This window comes from Oncorhynchus mykiss, chromosome 19, assembly GCF_057628025.1.
Source record: "Oncorhynchus mykiss isolate SJ-2025 chromosome 19, ASM5762802v1, whole genome shotgun sequence".
NCBI lineage: Eukaryota > Metazoa > Chordata > Actinopteri > Salmoniformes > Salmonidae > Oncorhynchus > Oncorhynchus mykiss.
Window position 1 is genome coordinate 35,014,323 of NC_143040.1, and position 12,105 is coordinate 35,026,427.

Below are 12,105 nucleotides of genomic sequence, written 5' to 3' on the forward strand. Positions count from 1 at the left end.
TTATATTTTTGCAAAAAATTCTAAAAACCTGTTTTTGCTTTGTCATTATGGGGTATTGTGTGTAGATTGATGAGTGGGAAAAAACTATTTAATACATTTTAGATTAAGGCTGTAACGTAACAAGATGCAGAAAAAGTCAAGGGGTCTGAATACTTTCCAAATGCAGCGTACGTATGAGCTGGTTAAAGACGTCATGTACCAAATACCTGGGGGTGGTGATTGACGATAAGCTGCAGTGGAAGGAGAACACCTCTGTGGTTTTAAAAAAAAGGCTCAACAAAAGCTACTCCTTTTAAGGAAGCTCAGATCCTTTGATGTCTGCTGAAAAAATGCTCCAACGGGTAACATCACTGAGGTGGATGCAAACAGGCTAAACTAAATCAACAAGAAGGCTGGATCTCCCATCGGCACCCACCAGGACAAACTAGACCCTGTCCTGGATAAGCGGACCTCGGGAGTATAGAGGCCAACACTAGCCAACCCCTCCACAGTATCAGCCCGGAACATCGCAGTGCGATGGCAGACAGATTTATTTTACCCAGATCCAAAACAGAACGTTTATGCAGATCCTTTTTACCATGTGCTATGAGGCTTTTAAACACGAACACTTCGTTTTTTAAAATCAAATCAAATGTTATTGGTAACATACACATGGCTAGCAGATGTTAACACGAGTGTAGCGAAAAGCTTGTGCTTCTAGTTTCCGACAGTGCAGTAATATCTAACAAGTAATCTAACAATTCCCCGACAACTACCTAATACACACAAATCTAAAGGGGTGAATGAGAATATGTACATATAAATATATGGATGAGGAATGGCCCGAGCAGCATAGGCAAGGTGTAATAGATTGTATAAAATACAGTATATACATAGGGTATGAGTTATGTAAGACATGTAAACATTATTGAAGTGGAATTATTTAAAGTGTCATTGTTCCATTTATTAAAGTGGCCAGTGATTGGGTCTCAGTGTAGGCAGCAGCCTCTCTGAGTTAGTGATTGCTGATTAGCAGTCTGATGATGGCCTTGAGATGGAAGCGGTTTTTCAGTCTCTCAGTCCCAGCTTTAATGCACCTGTACTGACCTCACCTTCTGGATGGTAGAGGTGTGAACAGGCATTGGCTCGGGTGGTTGTTGTCTTTGATGATCTTTTTGGCCTTCCTATGACATCGGGTGTTGTAGGTGTCATGGAGGTCATGGAGAGCCTTCTGGTTGAGGTCGGTGCAGTTGCCGTACCAGGCTGTGATACAGCCCAACAGGATGCTCTCAATTGTGCATCTGTAAAAGTATGTTAGAATTTTGGGTGACAAGCCAAATTTCTTCAACCTCCTGAGGCGCTGTTGCTCCTTCTTCACCACACTGTCTGTGTGGGTGGACCATTTCAGTTTGTCTGTGATGTGTACGCAGTGGAATTTAAAACTTTCCACCTTCTCCACTGCTGTCCCTTTGATGTGGATAGGGGGTTGCCCCCTCTGCTGTTTCCTGAAGTCCACAATCATCTCCTTTGTTTTGTTGACGTTGAGTGAGAGGTTGTTTTCCTGACACCACACTCCGAGTCGCCTCACCTCCTATCTGTAGGCTGTCTCGTCGTTGTTGGTAATCAAGCCCACTACTGTTGTGTCGTCTGCAAACTTGATGATTGAGTTGGAGGCATGCATGGCCACGCAGTCATGGGTGAAAAGGGAGTACAGGAGGGTCTGACCACACACCCTTGTGGGGCCCCAGTGTTGAGGGTCAGTGAAGTGATGATGTTGTTTCCTACCTTCACCACCTGGGGACGGCCCGTCAGAAAGTCCAGGACCCAATTGCACAGGGCAAGGTTAAGACCCAGGGCCTCCAGCTTGATGATGAGCTTGGAGTGTACTATGGTGTTGGATGCTGAGCTGTAGTCAATGAACAGCATTTTTAGGTTTAGGTAGCCTTGTTATCAAATATGCTTTGATAAAATCCCCAGCTACAATAAATGCAGCGTAGGGATATATGGTTTCCAGTTTCCAGAGTCCAGTGGAGTTCCTCAAGGGCCGCCGTGGTGTCTGCTTGAGAGGGAATGTACATAGCTGTAACGATAACAAGGAATTCTAGGTCGGGTGAGCAGAAGGACTTGAGTTCCTGTATGCTGTTATGATTACTCCATGAGTCGTTAATCATAAAGCATACACACCCGCCCTTCCTCTTCCCAGAGAGGTGTTTATCTCTGTCAACGCAATGCATGGAGAAGCCCGGTGGCTGGACCGATCCCGACAACATATCCAAAGAGAGCCATGTTTCCGTGAAACAGAGAATGTTACAATCTCTGATGTCTCTCTGGAAGGCAACCCTTGCTCGAAATTCATCTACCTTGTTGTCAAGAGACTGGACATTGGCGAGTAGTATACTCAGGAGCGGTGGGCAATGTGCACGTCTACGGAGCCTGACCAGGAGGCCACTCCTTCTGCAGCGCCGTTGTTTTGAGTCGGCTTCTGAGATCCATTGTCCTGGGTGGTGGTTCAAACAGAGGATCCGCTTCGGGAAAGTCGTATTCCTGGTCGTAATGTTGGTACGTTGATGTCGCTCTTATATCCAATAGTTCTTCCCGGCTGTATGTAAGACTTAAGATTTCCTGGGGTAGCCATTTTTTTTAGATGATGATGCTGCTTTTAGTGTCTGTGTGTCCTTGTTGTGATTTCTTGTGGTGTATTTATTGGTAATGTATGTATTGGCTGGTGCAATACAAATGTCCCCTCTGTTGGATTAAAAAAGTACTCTTATTTTATGACACAGTTCACACGTAGAAACTCCAAATGACAAATAAACCAAGCAGATTGCCGATCATGTGAACGAAAAGAAACAAAATGTCATCATCAACAGAGGGAAGGAGGGATATGGATGATAGAAAAGAGAGGGAGGAAGGAAAATGATTCACTGCAAAGCAGCCAACTCAGAGATCCAGACAATCCAGGCCCAGACAATGCTATACCATGACCGTGCAGCATGACCATGACCGTGCAGCATGACCATGACCGTGCAGCAGCTTGGCAGAGCTGTAGTGCTGCAGTCTACCCAACACATATTGGCCAGCAGCGACATGAGATCGAATCCCACCCAAGACATTTTCTGACTTTCTCCCAACTACATCGACACCCCTGTATCTACCTACCATCGATAGTTTCTAAATAAAAGAGACCATCCAAAGGAGGACAACTCTACTACACATTGTACTGTAGCTCAGAGTGAAAGGTACAGGGAAACATGCACACTCGATTCTCCTTGGCCCAGGCCCTCCCTCCATCTATAGAAGGCTTTATTAAGTTTGGTCAGAGACGGCTTGTAAACACACAGAACACCATGGAGAGAGAGAGAGAGAGAGAGAGAGGCGGGATAAAGAGAGAGACAGATTGTAAACAGAGAGAAGAAGGATGTGGGACAGTGCGTTTCTTTCTTTCCCAGGCACATTCCAATAACCACATAGTCAACCCAGTGGAAAGATATGACTGGACAACAAACTAAAAGAGAGAGTGAACGGAAGGACAGCTGAACATGATCAGAGAGTGGCTAAGTAGCACATTCCCTCACACACTGCTTCAATTAGATAGACCTGAGTAAGACCCCTGTCAAGACTCCTCAAAACACACATGCACACACAGAGCCCGACAGAATGCTATTGAAAGATGAAAGGAGGGGGTTCAATTGACAGTTAAACCATCATGACCGGGTCGGGTCAATCGTGTCTCAGCAAATCACAGTCCTCAATGTCTGGGTATTTGGACATCCATTCACCTCTGTCGTAACACGTTACATTTAAGAGCCATGTTGGTCAACAGATCCAGATCTCTGCGGGTATTCCTCTATGAACCAGACACTTTATGGATTAGATGAGATTAGAATCTTTGGATTATTATCTTTTGTTTTGAATGATAATTTGAGTACAATAGAGAGGGCACAGTGATGACGAGGCAGACGGCGAAATTGGGGACAGCTAGGGCATTGACAGGCACACCTGCCAGTCTCTGACGGACGGTTGGCCAGCGACACGACAGCGTACGTGAGACACAACCTCCCCGCAATGGGGAAAAAGAAAGATGGAGGGATGAACTAATCTAAAGCCGATGGCAGACTGTCGAGAGAGAGAAACACAATTAAAGCGCGAGAGAGGGGGAAGAAAAGAGGGGGGGGGGGGGAAATATTATCAGTTTAGAATTATGCTCACCTTCCTGCCCATTAAGCAAGCAAGTCAGAATTGTTGTCTTGGCAACCCCCTCTCCCCGAACTGCCAAGACAACCGTATACAACTACGGTTGCTATAGTGACCGTTGCTAAGCTAGCTAACCAACCAGAAGAAGGCTGGGTTGAAAATGCCCTCTTTTCTCTTTTATCTCCCACCATCTCCCACCAAGAGAGGGGCACAAGGGGTGCCCTCAGACAGGGGGTACCCTGACCCCACGCCTCAACACACACACACACGCACACACACACTGCCCATCTATCGTAGTGATAGGATGTGAAGTGACAGAGAGACGCGGAGAGGGAAGGGCATTAGTGTGGTTGGGCTAGCAGGGTGAAAGGCTAGTGGGAGATCTCCTTTGTAGTTCCATTGTAGCTGGGTCCATGTTACACAATGGGGCAGTCCATTCATACACTGATGGGCCAAAGACCTTTATAGAGAAAGTATCTAAGCCCGAGAGCATCTAAGCCCGGATACAAGAATGACTGGAGCGTCAAATCGAATGGTAGAGAGTAGTATCAAGTCGTAGAGTTTCAAAGAGTATCAGACCTGTGTTATGGGTATTACTGAGTGTCTGTGTGCATACATTGTCTAGGCTTCTAGAACTTAACCTCTCAACAACTCAATCTGTTTCTACATCTCCTACATCCAGCACTCTCGTTCAACCCATCTCAATTTCTCACTCCATCTCTAATCATCTCTCTCTGTGTCCCAACTGGCACCCTATTCCCTATATAGTGCACTACTTTTGACCAAAGATCCATGGGCCCTTGTCAAAAGTAATGTGCCAAATAGGGAATCGGTTGCGATTTGGGAGACAGACTTTGTGTTATGCCTGCAGTCGGCTCTCTACTTCCATTCTGATGGTGGATGGATTTCCTTATGTGGGTAAACACTGAAGCTCTCAGCGAGGCCAGATGTCAAAGGCCAATCTGAGACCCAGGGACATTGGCAGACAGCTCCTAATCAGATCCATACACACTCACTGGAATGGAATACTGCTCTGAACTTTGACCTCACGATCAATGCAGCGCACTTGATGCTTCCCCTCCATGACAGACAGAGGAGTGTAGAAATAGAGCTGATAGACTGGACAATCCTGACAGGTCTAACTGACTGACTAACATATGTTACGGACTCTTACCACTAGGGGGAGAGCCTGATTATAGGGTAATCTGAGCCTCGATCTGTGATGGAGGGTAATTTCACCTTCAGTGCTATTGGGTATGGTGGGAGATGCTTTATATGACTGGTTACTGTGGTTACACCCGACAACCCTCAGTTCACACCATAGACTTCAATGTAACATACATTGACCTTCAGCTTTCGCGTCCATCCTCTCTCTATACAAGACTGGAGCTTCCACCAGCACGGGAATTCTCTATTTTATCTAACCTTTGTATTCCTATTTTGACCAAGTGAACACATTCTATTTACAAGAAAATAATGGAGATGAAGGGGAAGAGTTACAGGAGAGAGGAACGGTATATTCATAATTGTACATTTGACTGTTGTCTGGGTACAGTAATGTCAATGCACTGACCTATAGACCGTCATCGTGAGGACCTGGGCCTCATTCACGTCAAGAATACCCCGACAACGACCAGTACAACAACAGAGTCCGGCAGCGTCCCACACTCTTTCACAGACCTTTAGGGTAGGCAGTAGAGGAGGCACCTTCCCTAGTACCTAACACAATGCAGTCAATACAGACTTGCCTAGTGCCTTACACCCAGAAATCGCAGATTATTCATAGAAACAAACTGCTGACTGGCCTTGTATTGAAAAGCCCTGTCTCTGTCCTTTAGAATGTCTATTGGTATGGAGGAGAGAGAGACAAGGAGAGGGAAAAGGAGAGGAGCTGGTCCAGGCAGGGGAGTGCTGTGGGTCTTTGTGTCAACACAATAACCTGGATGGAGTGAGAGAGTAAATACAGAGAGAGGGACGGAGGGGTGGAGGGAGAGATAGAGGGCTGGAGGACTTTGTAAACTGTGGTCTATGCTACGCTCCAGTTGGTCTTTACATCAAGGGAGGACGATTTTTTTTTTTACTCACAAAGACAAGCAGTGGCAAACACAGACAGAGCAGACAGGCAGTCAGGCACTTTCATAGGAAGAGAATTGGCTTCCTAGGTAAAGCAAACAAACGCTCACGTGCACAGAATGCATAGTCAGACACATTAACCATTAGAACCATTTCCTGCAGTCAAATGACCAAATCTCCCTCTAGAGGCCTCATGGGTGGAATGTTATTAATATTTTTCACAATTAATAAACTTTTTTTTGTTTGTTTTACCTCAATTTCACTGCAACTCCCGTACGGACTCAGGAAAGGCGAAGGCCAAGAGCCTCTGTCCTCTGAAACACAACCCAGCCAAGCCCGCACTGCTTCAAGACACAATGCCCACTAAACCCAGAAGCCAGCCGCACCAATGTGTCAGAGGTAACACCGTACACCTGGCGACCATGCCAGCCCGTGCCACTGGAGTCGCTGGTGCGCGATGGGACAAGGACATCCAAACCCTCCCGTAACCAGGATGGCGCTGAGCCAATTGTGCACCGGCCCATGGGTCTCCCAGTCGCGGCCGGCATGCGACAGAGCCTGGACTCGAACCCAGAATCTCTAGTGGCACTGCCTTAGACCACTGCGCCCTGGGGTTTCCATGTCAACCGGTTTTCTTATATTTCGGTCTTCTGTGATATATGTAAAGTGTAATATTTGGATGCAAACTCAAAAAGAATAGACATGAATAAAGAAAGATGTTGTCTGGAAGCCTGTTAAGTTATTTCATCTTAGTACATCACACAAAAGCACTTCCTTGAAGAACACAGCGACTCTCTGGAGCACACACACACACACAAACACACACACCCACACACACACACACACACACACACACACACACACACACACACACACACACACACACACAAACAAACAAACAAACAGCTTTAATATCGCATTTCACTGCTCGGGCCGATTACGAGGAGAAACATGATGATTCTTTAATGGTTACCGAGTGAACATCACAAATACAAAATTAACAGAATAGTCTTTAATTCATTGGAGGTTTGACTAAATGTATCATTCCTTCTCCAATTCCCCTGATCCTTACTTTAGGTAAGGCTTCTATTTTTCCTAACCAACACATGGTGAATTTGGGGCACGGTCAAAGTGGGACTCGAACCTGCAATCTTTCTATACCAAAGCCATTGTAGCCATTTAGGCACGCACGCACACGCACGCGCACGCACGCACACACACACGCACACACACGCACACACACGCACACACACACACTCACACACACACCTCTCATCCAGGAAAAAGGAGAATATATTTGTGGGAGCAGCAGACAGATTCAGACATGTAGATCTTGAAGCGTTCAAAATAGGCCATCCATGTTGTTGCCAGGTAACAGAGTGTGTTTATCACTAATGGAATGGCTTCTCCTGGGTCAGAGCAGGGATGTGTATAGTCCCAGTGTTTGTGTGTGTGTGTGTGTGTGTGTGTGTGTGTGTGTGTGTGTGTGTGTGTGTGTTCACAAATTATACGGTCAAACACAGTGTGCTCAGAGACATTGTGGTCAGGAATCAGGGTGTTTGGGGTCAGAGTGAAGAGGTTGTAGAGGACGTTGTGGTTGATACACATGACCTGGCTCTCCTCTGCTCTGCTCTGCTCTCTTCTCTCCTCTCCCTCCTCTCCCCTCCTCCCTTCCCCCTCCTGATTACAGAAGCATCCCAAATACTCCATCCAGACTGACTTGAGGTGCAGACACCTCTCCTCTCTCTCCAATTTCTCTTTCTTCTCCCCCCCCCCCCCCCCCCCCCCCCCCCAAGTGATGATAAACTGTTTGAGTTGTTCTATTATTCACTAAGTGTTACAACCCAGCTTCCAGCTAACAAGGCGACATCTGACTGAAGCTGCCTTTTAGCGCTGTGTTCAAGAGAATAAAATTAGCAACACTTCACATTAAAGGCACACCAACAGCTCTCCACACAGGCAGCCTTCTAAGAGCTACATTCAGGAACACCACACGTATTCAACAGAATAAACACACACACAGTCACTCAGAACTACTACAGTCACTGACACACACACACACACACACACACACACACACACACACACACACAGAGAGAGATAGATAGAGACACAGACAGAAACACAGACAAAACATGTATTTCCCATGCCAGTAAAGCCCTTTGAATTGAGAGAGAGAGAGATAGAGACATACAGTGCCTTGCAAAAGTATTCGCCCCCCTTGAACTTTGCGACCTTTTGCCACATTTCCGGCTTCAAACATAAAAATATAAAACTGTATTTTTTGTGAAGAATCAACAACAAGTGGGACACAATCATGAAGTGGAACGACATTTATTGGATATTTCAAACTTTTTTAACAAATAAAAAACTGAAAAATTGGGCGTGCAAAATTATTCAGCCCCTTTACTTTCAGTGCAGCAAACTCTCTCCAGAAGTTCAGTGAGGATCTCTGAATGATCCAATGTTGACCTAAATGACTAATGATGATAAATACAATCCACCTGTGTGTAATCAAGTCTCCGTATAAATGCACCTGCACTGTGATAGTCTCAGAGGTCCGTTAAAAGCGCAGAGAGCATCATGAAGAACAAGGAACACACCAGGCAGGTCCGAGATACTGTTGTGAAGAAGTTTAAAGCCGGATTTGGATACAAAAAGATTTCCCAAGCTTTAAACATCCCAAGGAGCACTGTGCAAGCAATAATATTGAAATGGAAGGAGTATCAGACCACTGCAAATCTACCAAGACCTGGCCGTCCCTCTAAACTTTCAGCTCATACAAGGAGAAGACTGATCAGAGATGCAGCCAAGAGGCCCATGATCACTCTGGATGAACTGCAGAGATCTACAGCTGAGGTGGGAGACTCTGTCCATAGGACAACAATCAGTCGTATATTGCACAAATCTGGCCTTTATGGAAGAGTGGCAAGAAGAAAGCCATTTCTTAAAGATATCCATAAAAAGTGTCATTTAAAGTTTGCCACAAGCCACCTGGGAGACACACCAAACATGTGGAAGAAGGTGCTCTGGTCAGATGAAACCAAAATTGAACTTTTTGGCAACAATGCAAAACGTTATGTTTGGCGTAAAAGCAACACAGCTCATCACCCTGAACACACAATACCCACTGTCAAACATGGTGGTGGCAGCATCATGGTTTGGGCCTGCTTTTCTTCAGCAGGGACAGGGAAGATGGTTAAAATTGATGGGAAGATGGATGGAGCCAAATACAGGACCATTCTGGAAGAAAACCTGATGGAGTCTGCAAAAGACCTGAGACTGGGACGGAGATTTGTCTTCCAACAAGACAATGATCCAAAACATAAAGCAAAATCTACAATGGAATGGTTCAATAATAAACATATCCAGGTGTTAGAATGGCCAAGTCAAAGTCCAGACCTGAATCCAATCGAGAATCTGTGGAAAGAACTGAAAACTGCTGTTCACAAATGCTCTCCATCCAACCTCACTGAGCTCGAGCTGTTTTGCAAGGAGGAATGGGAAAAAAATGTCAGTCTCTCGATGTGCAAAACTGATAGAGACATACCCCAAGCGACTTAAAGCGACTGAAATGTGGCAAAAGGTTGCAAAGTTCAAGGGGGCCGAATACTTTCGCAAGGCACTGTATGTATGGGTAAACCACTTCTCCAATCTTATCCAATCTTTTTGGCAAAACAAAGAACAAACAGCAAAAAACATATACATGATCAAATGATAAAACATAGAGACAACAAATTCCAATTGGCTATACTTAAACTCTTTAACATCATCCTTAGCTCTGTTATCTTCCCCTATATTTGGAAGCAAGGACTGATCACCCTAATCCACAAAAGTAGAGACAAATTTGACCCCAATAACTACCGTGTGATATGCGTCAACAGCAATCTTGGGAAAATCCTCTGCATTATCATTAACAGCAAACTCGTTCATTTCCTCAGTGAAAACAATGTACTGAGCAAATGTCAAATTGGCTTTTTACCAAATTACCAAGTATTCGCCCTGCACACCCTAATTGATAAACAAACAATCCAAATCAAGGCAAAGTCTTCATGCTTTGTTGATTTCCCAAAATAATTTTACTAAATTTGGCATAAGGGTCTGCTATGCAAATTGATGGAAAGTGGTGTTAGGGCGAAAAATCTACAACATTATAAAATCCATGTACACAAACATGGAAGTGTGCGGTTAAATTTGGCAAAAAACACACATTTATTCCACAGGGCCGTGGGGTGAGACAGGGATGCAGCTTAAGCCCCACCCTCTTCAACATATATATCAAGGAATTGGCGAGGGCACTAAAACAGTCTGCAGCACCCAGCCTCACCCTACTAGAATCTGAAGTCAAATGTCTACTGTTTGCTGATGATCTGGTTATTCTGTCCCCAACCAAGGAGGGCCTACAGCAGCACCTAGATCTTCTGCACAGATTCTGTCAGACCTGGGCCCTGACAGTAAATCTCAGTAAGACCAAAATAATGGTGTTACAAAAAAAGGTCCAGTTGCCAGGACCACAAATACAAATTCCATCTATTCACCATTGCCCTAGAGCACACAAAAAACGATACATACAGTGCCTTGCGAAAGTATTCGGCCCCCTTGAACTTTACGACCTTTTGCCACATTTCAGGCTTCAAACATAAAGATATAAAACTGTATTTTTTGTGAAGAATCAACAACAAGTGGGACACAATCATGAAGTGGAACGACATTTATTGGATATTTCTAACTTTTTTAACAAATCAAAAACTGAAAAATTGTCCGTGCAAAATTATTCAGCCCCCTTAAGTTAATACTGTGTAGCGCCACCTTTTGCTGCGATTAGAGCTGTAAGTCGCTTGGGGTATGTCTCTATCAGTTTTGCACATCGAGAGACTGACATTTTTTCCCATTCCTCCTTGCAAAACAGCTGGAGCTCAGTGAGGTTGGATGGAGAGCATTTGTGAACAGCAGTTTTCAGTTCTTTCCACAGATTCTCGATTGGATTCAGGTCTGGACTTTGACTTGGCCATTCTAACACCTGGATATGTTTATTTTTGAACCATTCCATTGTAGATTTTGCTTTATGTTTTGGATCATTGTCTTGTTGGAAGACAAATCTCCATCCCAGTCTCAGGTCTTTTGCAGACTCCATCAGGTTTTCTTCCAGAATGGTCCTGTATTTGGCTCCATCCATCGTCCCATCAATTTTAACCATCTTCCCTGTCCCTGCTGAAGAAAAGCAGGCCCAAACCATGATGCTGCCACCATCATGTTTGACAGTGGGGATGGTGTGTTCAGCTGTGTTGCTTTTACGCCAAACATAACGTTTTGCATTGTTGCCAAAAAGTTCAATTTTGATTTAATCTGACCAGAGCACCTTCTTCCACATGTTTTGTATCTCTCCCAGGTGGCTTGTGGCAAACTTTAAACAACACTTTTTATGGATATCTTTAAGAAATGGCTTTCTTCTTGCCACTCTTCCATAAAGGCCAGATTTGTGCAAAATACGACTGATTGTTGTTCTATGGACAGAGTCTCCCACCTCAGCTGTAGATCTCTGCAGTTCATCCAGAGTGATCATGGGCCTCTTGGCTGCATCTCTGATCAGTCTTCTCCTTGTATGAGCTGAACGTTTAGAGGGACGGCCAGGTCTTGGTAGATTTGCAGAGGTCCGATACTCCTTCCATTTCAATATTATCGCTTGCACAGTGCTCCTTGGGATGTTTAAAGCTTGGGAAATCTTTTTGTATCCAAATCCGGCTTTAAACTTCTTCACAACAGTATCTCGGACCTGCCTGGTGTGTTCCTTGTTCTTCATGATGCTCTCTGCGCTTTTAACGGACCTCTGAGACTATCACAGTGCAGGTGCATTTATAC

At 44.8% G+C, this 12,105-nt stretch overlaps 1 protein-coding gene across 8 annotated transcripts in view; it reads right to left on the reverse strand.

Annotated features, from left to right (window-relative positions):
- foxn3 (forkhead box N3) overlaps positions 1-12,105 on the reverse strand; it is a 113,067-nt gene that overhangs the window by 7,331 nt on the left and 93,631 nt on the right. The window lies entirely within an intron of this gene.